Source organism: Hetaerina americana, unplaced genomic scaffold (genome assembly GCF_022747635.1).
Source record: "Hetaerina americana unplaced genomic scaffold, ioHetAmer1.1.p SCAF_8, whole genome shotgun sequence".
In the NCBI taxonomy this organism is placed as follows: domain Eukaryota; kingdom Metazoa; phylum Arthropoda; class Insecta; order Odonata; family Calopterygidae; genus Hetaerina; species Hetaerina americana.
Genome location: NW_027287427.1, coordinates 72,282,411 through 72,296,037, shown reverse-complemented (window position 1 = coordinate 72,296,037; position 13,627 = coordinate 72,282,411).

The following is a 13,627-nucleotide window of genomic DNA, read 5'->3' as shown; positions in this document are numbered from 1 at the left end:
CATATAATGTTCATTTAACATTAATATATTTATCAAAACTACTTCCAACATTTTTCAATCATGGAGATACATGAAACAAGGTGAATTTATATTGTTTTCATGAATAGCTGGCATCATTGTTCGAGGATTTGAAACTATTTTTAAAAAAATGAAGTTAAAAGATAAAGAAATCCATTGTTTATGTGAATAATTTTGTTCAAAAATTTTTGTGATGAATTTTTCTTGCAGCCTTCTTTTATTACTTGAAAAAATATTACATCGAAGGAGGAATTCAAAGAATTGACCTTTATGATATCCGTCTCATTGCCCTAATGGTGGGTTGATCAACAAAATGGTGATGTTTGAATGATATCATTCAAATCTTAATGCATTTTTCAATAGTATTCATCACTCTGTTATGGTAGTTAATGTGATATTAAAGTATCTCATTCCAAATATTTTGGTCATGTGTTTACTTCAATGATATTATGTTTCACTTAATGTGTCCCCTTTTTATAACCTCATTTAATCTATCAATTGTGTAGATGTATGTTGGTAAAAATCTCTTCCGTTTGAATTGTGTGTAAATCCTGTTAGCGGCAGTGACATTACAAGTATCAGTGCTATGGTGAAATGTATCTTGTTTGATTCTACATGATAATGTGATTGAGAGGGGTAGAAAATTGATTAAATCTTGAAGGTGGTGTTTCAGTTATGCTGTATTGATTAAAGCCTTTATAATGATGACAAACCTAATATAAAAGGGTTATTTTAAGTCAGGTCCATTTGGTAATGAAAATAATGTCTTAGATATAAAAAGTTTATATTGTTGGTTTTAGTTTCCTATAAACCTACTTCACCTTTCTACATAATCGCTTTTCACTTCTAAGCACTTGTCCTAATGCTGCACCAGCTTCTTTTCTCCCTCAGAAGAGAAGTTTGCCACCTGGGAATTTAACCTAGTAGCAATGGCAGCCTTGAGTTCTTCTTTGTCTACAAACCATTGTCCACCCAAGTCAGATTCAGGTGCAAGAAGAGGAAATAGTCAAGACTACTTGCCCTCTCAACATTCTTTGCCTTTTGTGTTTTTCGGTAAGCATTTTCTCTACCTAATTTGCACACATTTGTGAGTTTTTCTTTAACAATCATGTAAATCGTGGTGCATCCAACGAGAGGGAACTTATCCCCCGCAGTCCCAATAATTGCTCAGATCGCAATTATTGGCCCACCTATTGAATAAATTCATCGGTCTGGATATTGGGCCTGCTACCCCAGTCTTCATCATGCACATTTGTGCAGGCAGTTTTAAAATCTCGACACCTTAGTCTGAACTTACTGTCATTCATTGCTATAGGCAAGGAAAACTAGGCACAAACCCTGATGAATTTGGGCAGCAGATGTTCCTTTTCCATGCAAAAATTGAATCACAGCTTGTGCTTCACAACTGGCAGGAGCTAAGATTTATGCAAGTATTGTTATCTACCAACTGGCAAATGACTACAAAATCAAAACTAACTTCATTGGCTTCAGAAACAATCAATAGATGGTACTATTTGCATACAACTTTGTTCTGACCTGCGAGTATTTAAATATAAGAAAATGACCCTTTTTTACCATGCCTCCGATTTCTTATTTTAAAAGCCTTCTATCTTATGCCTAATATTTAGCTTCAATGGCCATGTTTTCATGCTGTACTAAACTATTCTCCATATCAAAGTTTTAATCTTTGCTCAGCATCCTTAGAAACATTCCTGCCTATACTTCTTTGCATAACACAGCTGTTCTACTTGTGTCCGTATTATTCTAACCTTTTTGATCCAAAGAACTTCCGAGAAAGGCAAAATGTTCCAATTGCTATAGTTTTAGCCTAGGAGATTTATTATATGTGGATGTTGGAGAGATGAAATGGACAGAAAGGAGAACATATGAGGAAACGCTAAGATTGGTGGCGAAGGAAAGGGTTTTGTTGTAATAAATCCATTGGAGGCAAGAGATAATGGACGCAGAGCATTTTGATCAGCATTGGGATGTTAAAGACTGTGATATATAGGGGAGAATGTTATACCAGCAAGGAAGGGGGAGCAATAGTTGGATAAAATGAGGGAGGTAGGAAGTATGATGAATTGAAGGGTTATTATAGTGTCAGAGGCTGGGGTGTGATTTATTAGGAGAGGTAAAGAAATGTACCATTGTGTAGTCTTTGTCAATCCAAAGCCTACTGCAATTGGTAGAACAATGATATTTATAACAAGTGCCTATTTTAAGTTTTTATTTTCCATCATTTGCCAACTTTTAAAATGTGTACACAACATCAAAAATTTATAGTTCCTTAAGGATGTGCAATGATGAATAGCCATTGGAAAATGGAATTAGCCATTTTTCAGAAAAATTTTATTTTAGAATTAGGAATTTTTTTGAAATATCATGGGTGTTCTTTTCAGTGTACTTAAAGTTGTTTTTATTGCTAATTTAGCAATGATCAATTCCTCGAGTAATTTGGAAGTGCCCCCTAGTGTTATTTTTCCCTTAGCTGGCAAATTGTGTTAACCTGTCTGTAAGTCTTGCCATGGATTTTTATGTGACAAAGAGCCATATGTGTGTTAATCTGTTTATGGTGCTCTCCACAGGATTGAAAGTAAAGATTTCAATCTGATTCTCCTAGTATTATATAATAGCTCATTCGATATCAAGTAATAGTTGTACTGTTTTTTAAATTGTAATATCTACCCTAATGTCAGGGACAGGAAAAATGAACAAGTCTGTCTTGTGAGAAAAAGTTTACGGATGCTTCTGTAATCAGCCATTTTGGTTAACCTGTCTTAGGTGAGACTTGTTAAATGATGACAAACTTAATTGTGAGTGTAACCTCACCAGCCGTATGAATGATTTATGCAGATTAATTGATTAAGGGGTTAGTTATCTGTGCAAAAAGTCACTTTTGAAATGCATTTGAAAAATTTCTCTTTATCACAGTAAACATTTGAAAACTTCAGGAGACTCTGGGAAGTCTCCTGATGCAAAACAGAGGTATTGCTTTATACAGGTTGAAAATATGTTCTCTTGGATTTGCCATCACTTGGTGGGGGAAATCAAAATTCTTTTGCACTTTATATTTTCTTCATGTACTCAACTGGTTCTGACCAATTTTTAGCATCTGATTTTTTCAATGCAAATTTCAGAGTGTAAAAATCATTCACCTTGACTGGGATCCCGGCCAAGGTGAATGATTTTTACCCTATAAAATTGTTGCATTGAAATGCACATTAGCGGACGACTCCGTTTAAAGTTACTATTACAGCATCTCCTGCAGTTTCTTTGGAATCTGATTTTTTGGTTGTTAAGTTTGGTGAAGATATTATTAGAAATGTGCCTGTTAAAATGATTTAATACGATAATTTAAATTTTCTAGAGCCATAGAGTTTTTGCCTTGGTCAATTCCTTGTCACTGTATAGAGGTATTAAGCAAAGCGATTTGTGACCAATCAATTTGAATAAAATTGACAACAAGGGAAGTTTAGGTAGGTGCATATGCTCATTCTATTTTCTGAGTGGTGTTCAGTTAAATTTTAATCCATCATAAATTTCTGAGGTAAAGTCATAAATATTATGCTGTATTATAATGTATTCATTGAAACAGTAACCATGTTTCCATCATTACATTATTCATTGATTAGCAAATGCGTGGATCCAAACTTTTTCAGTTGAAAAATAGAAGGAATACATCGTCATCAATAAAGTTACTGACTGCTTTGCATGAGCTAATTACAAATACCATTCAAGAGTAATGAGACAACCCCCACCAAGCTTGATTTGGAATTTCAGCATACATCGAAATTATGTGATTAATCCCTCAGTTTTAAATTAAGCGAAGCTATATATGATTTGTAATGCCTTCCCGTTGTTTTTTTGTAGAAAGTCCATTCACGTCAACTCCTCCACAATTATCATATTTCAACCTGACATTTTCTTTTTTGAAAACCTCCCATGCTCGATTTGTAATATTCTTGGCACCTGTGTGTACTATTTCCGTCCGTAATATTGACAATTGATCACGTTTTTATTCAACCTGAAACTTTAGCTCACCATTTACGCTTGTTTACGCGTAGAGAAATTATGTCAGCATCAGACGACCTTTCGAATGACCATCTTTGATGATTATTTTGTACATCTAGATAATGGATCAGCGTGACATGAATGATGTAAATACCGAATACAAACGGTACAACTGCGAATAGAATTTTATTCATTGCATTCATTTTGCAGTCATTTTGTTGGAATCATTCATCATTTTATTTATATCTCGAGGTCGAATGTAGATTTTTAGCTGAAAAAGGGTATAGCCAAAATCAAGGGGAATCTAACAGTCGTACAAAGTAGAAGGGAGTGTGTCGGGCAAGCGTGGAAGAGGAAGAAAATCAGCTTCTTAGACGGCAGTGAGTCCCTTAGGTAGCATAAAGAACTATGAGAAAGCAAAATAAGATAAACTAGAAATTGAACGTAATACAAAAAATATCAGTTGCTGGGGAACGGGAGATTACCAAATATGCGGTTCGTCAAGCAATGTAAAAACATTAACTCGTCAGAAAGGACCGTACGGGCATTTTTCCGCTTCTCTTTCTCAGAATTCCTTGTTGTTAATTTTCTTGCTCTTAGAAGAAAGCAGGTACTCTAAATTTTACATCTTGTATATTTGTTTTCTTATTGCTGTCAACTCAAGATGCCTCGAGTCCGGCCGGAGAGGTTATTTCTTTACCTTCCTCATATTGATTTCCGCAAGTGCATTCGTACCTCATACCGGGCGCCGTCTCAGTAACACTTGAGTGAAAATCGATATTTTTAATTTTACCTTTGTAAGCAACCCTTTGAAATTTCCACTCGTATGACTCAAGCGGTGAAAGGTTTAATCGGGATCCGTGAAAATAAATAAGCAGCCCGAGAGCGCCAGCTGGTGGATTGCCTGCACGCTCTGAGGCCATGGTGATTAATATTGTGCGTCTATTAGCGAACATTATTCGGTCCCAGTATGAATTAACTCCCAGCATGGTCCCGGAATTGTTTAAGACCTTATTCATGTAGTTATTGCTAGTCGCACTGCACATGGCGTGAGAAAAGTCGCATGACGTAGCGTGATACTTTTTCAGAATGTGAACGATGCCAGAAAGGATTCCTCGAAAGCAGAAATTTAGGAGAATCGTTTAAACTGTACTATAAGCACAATATTAAAATCGTAAACAGATATTAAAGCTTAATAGTGTTTTAAATATGTACGTTTTTCTGACTTATAGCAGTTGCTAACTGTGAGGACATTACTTGTGTGCATAATAATTTGAAGGCAAAATTTACCAAAAAGGAAGTTTCGAAGATCCTCCTGATGTTATGTCAGTTAGTTATTTTAGTACCCTGCTAGGGTGTGTGGTAGGAGGTGAATACACACCAGACCAATTTTATTTTACACGTTCCGGCCGGCATGCATGCATTGTTAATGGAAGTAATACATTTTCAATGTACTGTACATATAACTCTATCGAAGCAATTTGAAGTATTTTCATCTTCCGTGATATTTCCAGGTTTTACAATGTATGAAAATGTGGAGTGGTAAAAAATAGTAGGTCGTAATAAGGGATTTGAAAACGTTACTTTCCAATGACTGGGTGAGTTAAAGCGAAAGTGGTGGAATTAATGTTTTCCTTCATATAAGAAGCAAACTGTAATTTATATAAGAATTTTTACTTCTAGTAAGTATAAATTTTCATCTGCTCGATTACGAAAAACTATGTTTTGCCCAAATTAAAAAAAAACCACGAACAAATCTGCTTAAGCAATATGCGTTCTGTAATGAAGTTGGAAAATAAAGAAAGAATTATTTATCAGCACTTTTGTTATGATTCGACTCATTTATTGATGGATGCGTGGTCGAAATTCTTGGTAGTATTTTTTATAAGTTTTTTTCTATTAGTACAGTCGGTCATGCTGATATCCTCGGAATTTGTCGAGTTAATATATTCAAGAAGTGCACTAAAATTTTATATCTATTGGAGGAAGGGAATTATGGGTGAGTGGAGGCGAGGGGAAAGTTATATGATGGTAGGGAGAAAGAGAACACCGGAAATCATATGGAACGGTGAATTAGCGTCGCCGATGGAAATACGACCGGCTGATTGTGTCGCATTGGCGCAGAGCTGAAGTTGGGGGGGGGGGGGGACCCTTCGAGCGAGAGGCGGTCTAAATAAATGACTCGCGGGTAAGGAACAGCTTCCGCGGGTTGGATCATAACTCCCTTGATCACGATTCCTGTTCGGGTTGAACCATCTTCCCTGTAGCAGCAGAATACCTTCAACTTTGATGCTGAAGATATTGTGAAGCTCATTGAATGTAAAATGCTGGCACGAAAGGTTAATTCAGGATCAGTAAGGGTCTTACACAGAGTTAAGGTAGTTTGTTTTACGGTCCCTAGCGACTATTTATTTATAATTTTCATTATATTTCCTATTTCTTTCTTCATTAACTCCCACCTACCTTCATGCTGTCAAATAATCTCCATAGCAACGCTAGAAGCTAAATTTCGCGCTACGTTGGAATTTTTTTTATCTATTAATATGAATGATAGATAAAATAAATAGATCTAGGTATGCATCCGAAGAAACAACAGCTTCTAAGCTTATTCAACCAGGTTTATTTTGAAGTCGATTTGCTGTTTGCTACAAGCCCTGGTAGTTCTTGAAATTATAAATGAAATAGATAGCCCATGATACATTACAGCGTGCGATGCTTATGTAGCGGCCAAAATGTGGCAATGATTTGTCCACATACGATTGATATTATACGATCTCGTATCATACCAATTCGCTCACCTAATACTTCTGTAAGGCTATTTTATTCGTTACGAATCGAAATTAGTCTCCAAGTGAATCGAAATTAGTAGGACAACGTGTGTGCCTTAAAAAAATAATGGAAGATTTACTTCAGACATCAAAGCTTATTGGCCTTTTTACAACTCCATGATACCCCGCAATCCACTGATTTAGTGTGTGGCAAGGGTTGAGTCAACACCAGACATGTAACAGCGAAAAATAAGGTTTTCCGAATCGTTAGTTACCACAAATTCGAGTAAAATATCGCATGTAAAATAATTCAAATTATGTATTTAATGATAACTGAAGGTACATGCCCAGCCGCATCTAAGTGCGGAACACTTTTCTATCCTTGCGAGCCGAGCTGCTAGTAAAAAGGAAAATAAAATTTAGGTTAGATGAAACAATAACTACATAATAGTCTACGTACAATGAACAAAATACTTGTCCCTCTAATCGCGGTCGCTTACAGTTATGATACGGCATGTTAAATCTACCTGTTCTGCATTTGATCTCACGAATTTTACTGTAATAATATCCCCTGCGGTAGTACGATGGGCACCATTTTACACATTGTTGCTAAAGAGATCTCCTTCCAATTTATGCAAGACATTTTATATGTAATTTAACCTTCGCTCTGAAAGTTATTCCCAGCCTAGCTCCTCTAATAATTTTGATGCAATAGTCAGGGTATCATAATAACGTTTTACAAGTCTACCTCCTCTTCGTTGCATGTGTTCTAATTTATCAATCAATCTTATTTAATGAGGATCCCATATACTAGCAGAATATTCTGAGCGAAACCTAGCTAGTGGAGGATAGCATTTGGCTTCAACCCTCTCTTCGCGTTACCCCAATAAACCATAAACATAGTGATCAACCCCAAGGTCGGTTTAGTAGGTTATGGTAGAGATCACCCAGTACTAAACCCTATACGGCGTGTGAAAATTCACACATCAGGGTAGGGGGGCCAGTTCCTTTCCCTTTGCTGGTTATGGTTTCCCAGGAAGACCTGGTGCCAGAAAAATCACATTAGCTTGGGTGGAGTTGCAGGTGGCCAGAGTGCCTTGCCCAGAAATCGAACCCGGGACCCTCCGGTCAGCAGCCCAACGCTCTACCCACTGGACTACCGAGACCCGCGTTACCCCTATACTCTTCTGATAAATGCTATTTATTTGCTAGCTTGGCCGAATACTCTTCGTATATTTTTCAAACAGGAAAGGCCATGAGTACGGAAACACTCAAGTACTTTTACGGAGGATTCATCCTCGATGTTTACGTCCTAGCACTAATGAGTTTCGTCTGATGGACTTCGACTGCACGTTGTATGTATAATGCGCTCAGATGCATTCTTATTTTTATTTCGTTCAATCATATGAATGTTCCTTTCTATTCATGAAGCATCATTCTTGTTAAAAGCGGAGTCGCTATTGCTAATCATAGTATAGATTGATTTGTGCATGGTGGATTGGAATAAGTTGCCATTAGGTTAATACTGACTTTGCTTTTATCGTTGTCTTTCAAAAGTTTCCTTTGAAGGTATATCTTTTTTTCTCATTCTTGCGTGAATCCACTACTTCCCAATTCAAGAAGACCAATTCAGTTAGAACAGAAATTTGTAATGTCAGGACAGTATTGAGGCCAGGAAAATTAGAGAATATTAAGCAAGTGATGGAAAGAGGATACACAGATATTTTAGGTTTGTGCGAAGTGAGACGGAAGGAGAGCTGGGATAACTGGAGTGATACTTACTGAGAAATATACAGCCATGGGGAAGAGAGCCAACGAGGGGTTACCATAATAATGAATAAAGAGGTAGGAAGAAAGCGGAACTGACGAACTTGGTCATTGTTCAGGTATACATACCACCGAGCAATCATAAGGAGGAAGAAGACAATAGGATATATGATCAGTTAGAGGACATAATACGAGGGTCATCCGGAAAGTAGTACCCGTTCGTGCCGCATGAAGTGCTGACGACGCGAGTAGTCGCTGGACGAGGTCAGATAGCTTCAGTGGCTTGTCTGCCTTCTCTGAGCCAAGTTGCGTGACGCTAGCATTGCCTGTGTTGTTTCTGTGATTGTTTACAATGTTTAAAAAAATTGAGAACGCCGCCAGTTGTGAAGTGAGGGCAGTGATTAAATTCCTCAATGCAAGAAACGTTCGCCCATGTGATATTCATCGCCAATTAAAGGAGGTGTATGGAGACAATGTAATGGACGAGTCGTCTGTTCGGCGGTGGTGTCGCAACTTCAACATGGGGAGGGGGAACACACACGACGATGAGCGTTCGGGGAGACCGTCTGTCATTACAGACCAACTGGTGAGCTCAGTTGACGAATTCGTGAGGAACGATCGGCGCGTCACAATTGATGACATCTGTGAGCATTTTCCCAATGTTTCTCGAACAATTGTTCATGAAATTGTTAAACACCATCTGCATTATGCAAAAATTTGTGCAAGATGGGTCCCTCGCGTATCTCAATGAGCTGGCGGCGAAGGACTATGCAGCAGGAATACAGAAACTTGTCACACGTTATGACAAATGCCTTAATTTGCTTGGAGATTATGTTGAGAAGTAGTTTAAAGTATCCTCTTTCAAATAAAATTTTTTATGTTTGTTAATATTTACTTTTGTGTCTTTATTTCACGAACGGGTACTACTTTCCGGATGACCCTCGTAGCATATGTTCCAGCATGAAAATATTTGAGCGTGATGGAGGATTGGAATTCGACAATAGGCTATACATGGAAAATGCCAGGTCACTTAGAAAGGTATCAGTTTGATCACGTCCTCCGTATGAATTAATGTCAATGTAATTATCTTATATTTATTAATTGTTCAATTTTCTTCCCCCCGAAATTTATCTGTCTAAAGTTTTGTATTAAATGGTTAGCACTTAAACCTTTCATGGCTCTTTTTCGAGAAGTTCAGTCTTTCTTCCCTTAACGCTAATTTAATAACAAGAGACCTCTACAAATCGCGTAATTTGTTCCAAACTAAGATGGCGTTCCAGAGGCGCGCATCGTCGATTACTATCTTAAAAGGGTTCTGAGCCATGAATATAATAATTTGAATCTATATACCAGCGTTTTCTTTAATTAGAGCCTGATTTGCGCTTATCTTAATCCGATTTCAGTGATATTTTTGCCTACGCGGAAGACAACTAAACTGCATTCAGTTCGAATTTTAATATCGTGCGTAGTGAAATGACCATCGTTGAAACTGTTATCTTTCACGCCATTTCTTTTTTTCTCTTCGAATTTATCACTAGACGGGTTGAATGAAAGAAGGGGACTGTTTGGTATCAATAACACCCAAATGAAGGCGTTATTGATATCATTGTTATTCCTAGCAACCAGCCGGCCATGTTCATTTTTTCGCAAGGGTATCGTAATTCATCTCGGCTTTGGTCATTACCGTTGATAAGATTCGTAGAAAATCTGACCCGGATTTTTTTTAGCGAGAGTGGTAAGTTAACTTATGCGTGCGTTCGCACACACTCGATTCCTCTGAACAGAGTGTCGTGTCAGAGGGCATTGGAAGTGGAGGGATGGACCGCCCAAGAGATAATTCTTCTCCGTTCGGAATGAGGTCGAGAGAAGGGAGAGGGAAGAAGTAGAAAGCGCAAGGTCGGCGATGATGATTAAATCTGTTGTTGTCCTGCCATCTCCTTAAGCACACAAGTCAGTCACTCCACGTGGTGGATACGCTTGGCGAGTAAGGGTACGATGTTATTTATTCATTTCCCTTTCCTGCTGATAGCATTTCAAACGGATATTTTTCTTTCTGAGCGGCCATTCATGCGAGGCTCAAACAACATCGTTTCCACGTAAGGGATGCCACACGGAGGATTTTTTTAATTACGCCGATGACGTAATCATCACACTCAGTGTACTCCACGTGTGAGGCGGTGGTTGTTTGAACGGTGGCTTAATTGGCGAAAAAAAAGAAATAAAACCCTATCTCAAGCGTAAAAAAAATTAACGTGAGGAATAATTCGCATGCTTGCCACGAGCCTCCCTCTGAGGGCGTGAATTTTCCAACTACCGTGTATCCAGGGGTGGGAGCAGCTCGCCGCACCCCTTTCGTAAAAATATTGGTTTGCCGTCGCCTCGTATTTCAACTCCCTTTCTGCCTTATCCACACAATTCCCTCGCCCGCCCGCTCTCTGCTGCAGATAAAAAGTGCGGGTACGAACCCGCCAGAGCTAGAGAACATTAGTTTCCCCAGAGCATTTTAAAGGGGTGCGCGACGGCTGTAATTCTAAGGATAAAATGAAAACATGCTCACTTCTCGCTATTCGGGAACATTATTCGCCCATTTTATGTCATTGAGCAAGTAGGCCAACATCGATCCGTTTAGTACTGCAAGACAAGTGTCATTCTATTTGTTTTTACGACTGAATATCAACGAGGAAAATTTTAATAAGCTCTTGTGGAAAAGAGATTGGAAGCATAGTTGGGTGATTTTGCTTAACATCGTGGTGTCCCTTTAGACGTGGATTTAGTGTCCTGAATGTTTTTAAAATATTTTCAAAATCACATTGCGGTTAAATGGATGAAAATCTATGTAAATAAAATAAAGGTTATGCGGTTTTCGAGAAATATAATGACTAAAGTAAATATTAAAATAGGAATTCATAAAATACGCAGAGCAGTTGGAACAGTTTATCTATATTGAAAGTGCTTCGGAATAAGACGGTCAAAGTAGTAGGGATAGAACTGAGTTTGGCAAAGAAGCTTCCACTATGAGGATAGGGACGTTGATTAAAGAGATTTTTGGAAATGTTAGTGAAAACTGTGGTATGACGCCACAATTTGGTCGTTGAAGTAAGATGATAGAAGTAGATTGGAGGCTTTTAAAATGAGGGTGTGGCGAAGACTGGAAAAGGTTAAGTGGACAGAAAGGAATGCAAACGAGGAAGTGCTGGGCATGGTGGGGTGGGAGAGGAGATTGTTTGTACACATCCAAAGGAGGCAGGAAAGATGTATTCAGCACTGTGATTGGGATGTTGAAGACTGTGATGGAGGGAAAACGTTAGCCTAGCGAGGAAGGGGTACGAATAGGATAGACATGTTGGGCGGAATGAAGCGAGATAAAATATATGGGGAATTGAATAAGGATTTATTATAGTTTGTGATATCAGGTTGTCTTATTAGACGAAGCTAAGAATTTAGGGGTGTAAAAGTTCGTGCCCATCCAAAACCTATCTTGACCGAGACACTACCATTAATAATTATAATATTGGAAATTTTTGATACCTTAGACGTGGTGAATAATATTTTGGATAACTCGAATATTTTATTTTGGTTTTGCATGTGGTTGCATTATATTTTACAGCTGAGGTCCTAGCACGCCTCACGCCATTGCGGCGACTCGCCGGGTATTGTGTAGATGTAGAATAGTAATATAATACCCCCATCCTCCGTCTATTAAATTTATTTTAACTTTATTAAGGTTAGCATGAATGAACTTTTTGTAAGCTTGATGGACTTTAATACTTGAATGAATTTGGCGTAGAAGCCATTGCATGAAATATCTCAAATTCTCCGAGGCAGTGGATGCTGGTAGAGACTTTCAGTGACTTCCCAGTGATGCCAATTCTTCGGTGCTCTTTCTTCATCTCATTTTTTCGTCTTTAAGATACACCGAGTTACTTAATTCGCTAGATTTATTCTCGAAGAGTGGATCAGAGTTAACTTCGACAGATTACTAAGTTGAATCGCACACCGCATATTTTTGTCGACACAGAAGCCAATCTTAGTAAACATTTTTACCTTCGGGATAAAGCAAGAGTGAAGGGTTTTTTTTCTTTCCCTTTTCTTAAGTCTCGTCTGGCGGATATCGAGCGGTAACGTGACATCTTGTACGTGAAGGGTTGCGTGTCTCGGTTGCCTTGACACTAATCAAACGCTCCTTCAGGAAACAAATGTCATTTTGGCATGCACTAGATGCAAGGGTCACATATTCGTCAAATATGTTTTGACGTTGACGCACATGGTCATGTATTATTGTTTCCAACCGTTCCTTAATCTCCAGAGTAGAAACAAGAAAATGTCGCTTATTGTTTTGGTATAGCCATTTCTTGGATCAGAGAGTGATACGACATCGCCCAAACAAATTCGCTTCAATTGTAACAAAGTTAACTTGCCCATGAATGCAGCGTTATTTAAAAATATGGAATAGGCATTTTAAAATAAACTTTCAGTAGGCCTGCTATAGTAAGCATCTTGTGATTTCTAAGTGGTGGAATATCCCAAGAATTTTTGGGTAAGTTACCACAAAATGAAAATTTATCAGGGAAATGTGATTGGAAAGTTAAAGAGAAATATTATCTTTCGCCAGTTAGACCTTATATAGAATATGCTGCCAGTATATGGGATCTAAATGAATTTGGATTAATTGCCGAATTAGATCTCGTGAAGCGGAGAGTAGCTAGATTTGCGAAACGTTGTTAGAATAAACCTAGTACATAGATTGTTAGAGGAACTAGGTTAAGAATCATTCACGGAGCGAAGGTTAAATCACAAAAGAAATCTCTTGCAAAAATTGGAAGGTTTCTTTAGCGATGATAGTGAAAATGTGTCACTAACGCTCGGTAGGAGAGGAGAGAATGTAGAAAAGGCCTAAGATGTCAATTTTCCCACGAACGATAAGGAATTACAAATACACTATTCGAGCGCGCTAGGGAGGAAAAGTATTTTTCTTTTTTCATTCTAAGAATCCTGTTATGTTGTCCTTATCTCATTTAGCTTTAGTTATTGTCCTTCTTGTTGACTAAATTTCCTCTCAT